This window comes from Astatotilapia calliptera, chromosome 8, assembly GCF_900246225.1.
Source record: "Astatotilapia calliptera chromosome 8, fAstCal1.2, whole genome shotgun sequence".
NCBI classification, from domain to species: Eukaryota; Metazoa; Chordata; class Actinopteri; order Cichliformes; family Cichlidae; genus Astatotilapia; species Astatotilapia calliptera.
The window spans coordinates 7,478,570-7,484,569 of NC_039309.1; the positions used below are offsets into that span (position 1 = coordinate 7,478,570).

A 6,000-nucleotide genomic window follows, 5' to 3' on the forward strand; every position below is an offset into this window, starting at 1 on the left:
AACCCAAAGGCTGCCAACACAATATATCTATGTCCTATTTTATCACTCACTCCCAGAGAACAAGCAACCACTTCATCATGTTCTCCTTGAAACTGTATAATTCGTGCACTTATCGAAGGTGCTGTAATGAATATATTTTATTGACAGGTATGGTTGAAATTATAGGGATTGCTAGTTGTAATGAAGTCAAACAGAATTGACAAATATTGATGAGAAACCAAAACAGTGTCAACAGAAAACATATTTGTTGAAATGCATACTCCATGTGCCTTCAACTTTGATAATATGGCAAGTAAAAATATCACAGTTTAATACGAAATAATCCGAACGAGAATTTGCCAAATTTCTGTTTTATATTTTTTCTGCATCTTTCACTGTGTCACTACTTTTGTGGAAGAACAGTGAAAGCTTTTATTGTTCCACAAAATTCAAAGGAGTAATATTGAGATCAGCGTCCAACCGTTGGCTTGTATAGTTTGTCTTTAGATTTCTTTTTTTCTTAGGTGAAGTAATCTGACAAAATAAATCCTCTCAGGACTGCTGTTATCAAAATGCACACACGGTTACCACACAATGAAACCAAATCAACCAAGTCTGACATTTTTAGAGTTTTGACTCCAGATTGTTTTATTTTTAAAATTTAAAATGCTTCAGTTCTATAACTCTATACATTTCCTATATCAACATAAACTGTAATGTACAATGTCTATTCAGTAGAGCATTTGGATACAAGTTAGCAAATGAAACGACAGCAATTTTACTTTTTAAATAGGTGAAAATTGACCCAAATTGAATAAAAACGTTTGATTCCCACAAATCCACTACGTGATAGTACTCTCATACCGAAGGTATTTCCCATGTAATTGACATGTCTGTTCTGCTAAGTAAATGATTGCAGATCTGAAAACACACACTGAGAATGAGAGCTACAGCTAGGGACCGTGTACCGGGTATCTCAGCAATTATACTCTAAAATGTGTATCACCTCACTGAAAGGGCTTTTGTGGTTTCCGCTCCTTAGTTTGGCACACTGCTGGAGAATTACAAATGTCTACACGTCATCTTCATTTAGCATGCCTCTGTATGATACACACTACAGTATGCATATATTTAACTCTATGTCAGTTTCTTAAGGCTGCTTTTAAGACATTACACGGCACCCTCAGTCACGTTCTCTCACACACAAAGCTACACATTCTCAGACCTGAATGTCTAAACCCTGAACTATATATTTTATGCAGATTGCCAACAAATAAGAGAATTACCTCTACCTGGAATTTTACCTTTTTTGCATTTATACTAGCTCATGTTTGCTATACTAGATTCTGGTGTTCTTACTTGGGGTATTTGTGTGTTTTTGTGCCTGGATAGGTGTATAAAGAACTGGGGGGGTGGATATAGCAAAACCTTTGTAGCTCTGTAGCGCTCCTTGTCTCCAGAGCGGGACCCCTCATCTTGCATCCGCTGGGGATTGGGAGGTGCGAGGCGAGGTGCATGTCTGCTCCCTCAATCTTCCGTTCTATAACTGATATGTAATAATCCCCAAGCTCGACGTATGTGTCGGGGAGGAGGGGGTTCAACGAAATCTTCTTTGTTCAGTGCTGCCTTTAACAAAAATCAACCGTCTGACACCCTCTGTTATAACATCTGTGTGTCTGGGTATCTCTGTTTTGGTCTCCCTTTCAGTCACAGATGTGTGTTTATTCTAGAGAATTTAGAGAGATCCAAATTTGGATGTCATGCAGTAATTTTTAAATAAAAACGTATTTTTACCTGTTGGTTGCCAACACGTTTTGATCTTTGAATGATTAAGATGTAGAGACTGGTGGTAAAAGTTTAGCCAAGCGATTTTTTTTAATGTTTGTGTAAAAACAATAACTTTTGAGTTATACAAAATTTAACTAGAGTCACCAATGGACTGCAGAGCAGATCATCAGGCACTCCCATAGGAATCTAATACATGATTTATAAAACAATGTGCAAAAGTCTTGGGCCACCTCTTATTTCTTTATATTTCGCTTCAAAAAGGCCAGATTTTCTTGTAAGTTTTTTAAGCGGTCTTTTAAAGTTTTTCTTTGGACATTGGACACTTTTATTCATTTTCAGTCCATTTCTTGTACCTGACGATTTTCAGGCACTTACTATTTAAACTTGGTGAATGTTATCTTTAGGCACTTTGTCACTTGCAGCTTGTAGCATAAGATGCATAATGATAACACAGTTTGGCAGGCAGGAAACTGTATTTTTGCACAAACACCGTGACTCTCAAAAAGCTATTAGTCAAAAACTTGACATATCACAGCATGGTGTCCATCTTTTCCTTAAAAAAATAGGAAACTGGAGAAGTGGACAATAATAGAAGCAGTGGCAGTTTAAAATATATCTGCAGCAGGTGAACAGTGTCTGGCAGTCATTTTCTCAAGAAATGGGGATGGACATCTAGCTGACAGATGCATCTGGCCCTTCAAATGAGTCGTCTACTGTTTGCTAAAGCCTCATGAGAAATGGTCTCAATGCAAAAGCAGCTGCCAAGAAGTCCTTCTTAAGAAAGAGAAAGAAAGGCTGATGACACTGAACTTATGGAGTCATGAATCCAAATTCAAATAGTTGTCTGCGTACAGAAGTGGTCAAGTAAAACACGGTGGAAGCTCTGTCATGGTTTGGGGCTGCTTTCAGTCAGCAGTTCTGGAAAGTGTCTGATTGGCGACTTCATTTTTCAACATGATCAAAACACATTACAGTAATAGTATACCTGGATACATGTATAAACACACTGTCACTCATGGATTGACCTCCCCAAAGTCTGTAGCTCAACACTGCTGAAGCAGCTTTATCTTGACAGAGCAAGGAAAAAGAGGCAGCCAACATCCAAAGATCAATGATCAGTGCAATTTTTCAAGAAACATAGGTACTTTACTCTTAAATTACTGTTAAATTAAATAAAGACATTATATATTACCTGGTTAATTGTTAAGCTGGCATTAGCTGAAGGGTAAACATTTTCAGTTTCAGGTGTTTTCTGTAGCTTTAAGTTGCCTGGATCAGTTAGACAGCGATCATAAAAGATAAAATAAAAATCATTAAAGCCTGTTTGTCTTAACACAACCGTTGGGCTCATTTAAACTTTGGATAAAGACAATAGAACAAAATTGCACTGTCACTGTAAAAATTATTAATATAGAAGAAGATGTTATTTGTACACGCTTCTTAAAATCCACATGCTTCACTTTGTCAACTGACGATGTGTCTCTTGGAGAGGTGCTGCCTATGGTCCACCATATACTCTGGAGTTGACCTGCCACCTCATTGTGACTAAAAAAGTGGAAGGTTAGAGTATGATGCCGCAAAATGTTACAGTTGGTGACTGAAAAAACATAGTGATCCGTAAAACCAAAAATGCCCAAATTTGCAATAAATCCCAAAACCAGCCAGCTTCATGTTTTCCTTTTAGAAACTCTGTTAGGTCATAAGCATGGGCTCACCTCTGTTTACTATCCCCCTCCAAGCAGTGAATTCATCCTAGCTAACGTGTATATGTGTACACCTCTGTGTACTTGCCTGGTACAGTGTGTGCGCCAATTAGTGTCCCACTCCAGACTGTTTATCAAACTAAGAAAAAAGGTCGGGCTGTACTTGAAAGGAAAAAAAAATTACCCGTGTCTGTATGTGTCCTATATGTTTACACGGTTGTGTCCATGCATGCGGGTGTTTATCCTGCTAGGCCTGTGATGTCAGCTCTGTCTGGCGACAGTCTGATTAATGTCTGAATGTTTTCCAGCTATTTACCCCAGAGCCTGAGCACTGGGCACACACTCTCACAAGGAACAGAGGGAAAGGGGAAGAAACGTCAACATGTAAAAAGTGGAAAGAAGTATAAAGATGATAGTTGCAAAAACAAAATGAAATTAAAATGAAATTAAATAAAAAGCTGTAAAAGAAGGAGGGAAATTTAACAGAAGGATGTGGGAAAGCATCTGTTTTTATTAAGATGGACACTGCAGTCATTCTGACTTCCCCGGACTTGATGACTAATGTTCAAAATATCATTGATAGTGATCCAGTACTTTGTAGTTACTCAGAGAACAGAGTGACGCCAGAATTTCAGCAGCTTGTAATTGGACCATCTGACTCATGTGTAATAAGGGGAGCCTGGCAATCACAGGATTTAGGAGTTACTAACAGAGTCTCCAGGTTGTCCTTACTTTGTTTGCCAATAAAAACATAAAAAATAAAATGTTTTGTCATTCACGCCTTTAGAACTTCCTAATTCTCCTCTTCTATGCTCACCTCCTCACTCTCACTATCTGTCTTCCTGTCTTCTTACTTGCACACTTTCAGATTGATTCCCAGCTGGCCCCGGAGAGAGATTTATTACCACAATTGTTGAAGAATCTTGGGGTTTTCAACAGATGAGCAGATATTAGCCGATCGAGCTAAAGGTCTCGTCCTCCTTTGGTAAAAGATACCATCCTGACTAAGTAAACATGCTGTCTAGATGGCAGGGCGAGGAGAAGAGCAGGATAGAGGTGGCGATGATGCTGTAGAGAACGGGTATATTTGTTTTGTGATTAGCCAGGAAACAGCTCTCAACTCCTTCTATGTAGTCTGGAGTTAATTAGCAGAGCTATTATCAAGCTTTGTTCATCCGCACAGATAAACAGACAGCAGCTCTAATCTAACTGCGCTCTGACGTAGTCTGGGGATCTAATATATTAGATTTGTTAGCTAGCACTGCAAATGGTTGCACCCACCCTACATCAAATGAGCACATCATAGATTAAAGAGTTTAGGAGGAGTGGTGCCAGTGTGTCATTTTGCTGACTGCTTTAGTACGAGCTATCAGCTCATAGAAGCATGTGATCTGTCTTCATGTGCATGTTTGGCTGCATGGATCTAAAATAGAGGTTGAAAAAACAGAGATGTCATTATTCAAAAGTGTCTTTGTCACTTTCTTTCTTCCCTTCTTCTTTTTTTTTCTCCTCGGCTGCCATATTAGCAACTGTCCTGATTGTGTCTCCTTGGACTCAGACATCACAGCCACACCAAATCTCCTGGAAGCACGAGGCAAAGGAAGAAGAATTCGGCTTAGCCGAGAGACGGGATGGATATCGGGGCCCCTGCAGAATCCCCTCCTCCCCCTCCCATCTCTTTTTCACTCTCTCTCGCTGACTTTTCATTCTGTGCCGTGGAAGATTTACTGTAATCTGGCAGATCAAAGGCGAGCATCGCAATCCTATTCCCCTAATCCAGTTTGATGGTGACTTTTGCACATGTAATAACACTGGCAAAAAGAGAGATCGCTTTTAAGCACTGCTTTTTTTTTTTCCTCCGTCTGTTGTCACAGTAATAATCATATTTATAAAAACAGAGTCAAAGCCAGTGCTATTTTAGTCCCTGATAACACTTTGCATTAATAATCATGTCACAACTGATATTTTTCACCCTATCATACTTGTAGTATGCATGCTGCTGATATCATCTCTTGGGATTTTCATTTGATACAAACCTAACCAAAATAAAGTTATTACTGAAACATGCATCATGTTTGACTGCTAAAATTCATGTTTTAATAAGTTTTTATAATTTATCAATTAATACCTGTATTTCTTTTCAGCGCCAGGCAAAGAGGGATTTGCCATTAAAACATCTGGTAATTCTTAAAGTTAAAAAAAAAATGTAGTCTGGCATCCAGTGACCCCTACGGGCTCTTAAGAGGCTTTAATCAGGTTCCTTTCATATCTAACAACCCACAAAGATGTAACTTATTTGATTTGGCTAAGTAGGAAACAATTAGCACTGACATCCCTTCAAGGCATTTTCTAGTTCCTCTCCCCCCCAGCGCTTACTTCTCCTCTCACTGAGACCTCTTTGAAGGGGCAGATGACAGTAGGAATCAGGAACCAGTTATTTCTTTTAATCCTTACCTCTAATTTCTGCCACAGCAAGGTGGAAACAGAGGAACATTACTCTGCCTCTTTATGTCTCTGTTCTTCAAAAATG

The 6,000-nt window shown here is 38.9% G+C and overlaps 1 long non-coding RNA gene across 1 annotated transcript in view; it reads left to right on the forward strand.

Moving 5' to 3' along the window:
• Positions 1-5,537, forward strand: part of LOC113028173 (uncharacterized) — a 101,060-nt gene extending 95,523 nt beyond the window's left edge. The window contains exons 2-3 of the long non-coding RNA XR_003273204.1: positions 4,339-4,455; positions 4,997-5,537. This is a non-coding gene — a long non-coding RNA (uncharacterized LOC113028173). The remainder of the gene's footprint in view (positions 1-4,338; positions 4,456-4,996) is intronic.
• Positions 5,538-6,000: the final 463 nt, after the last annotated feature.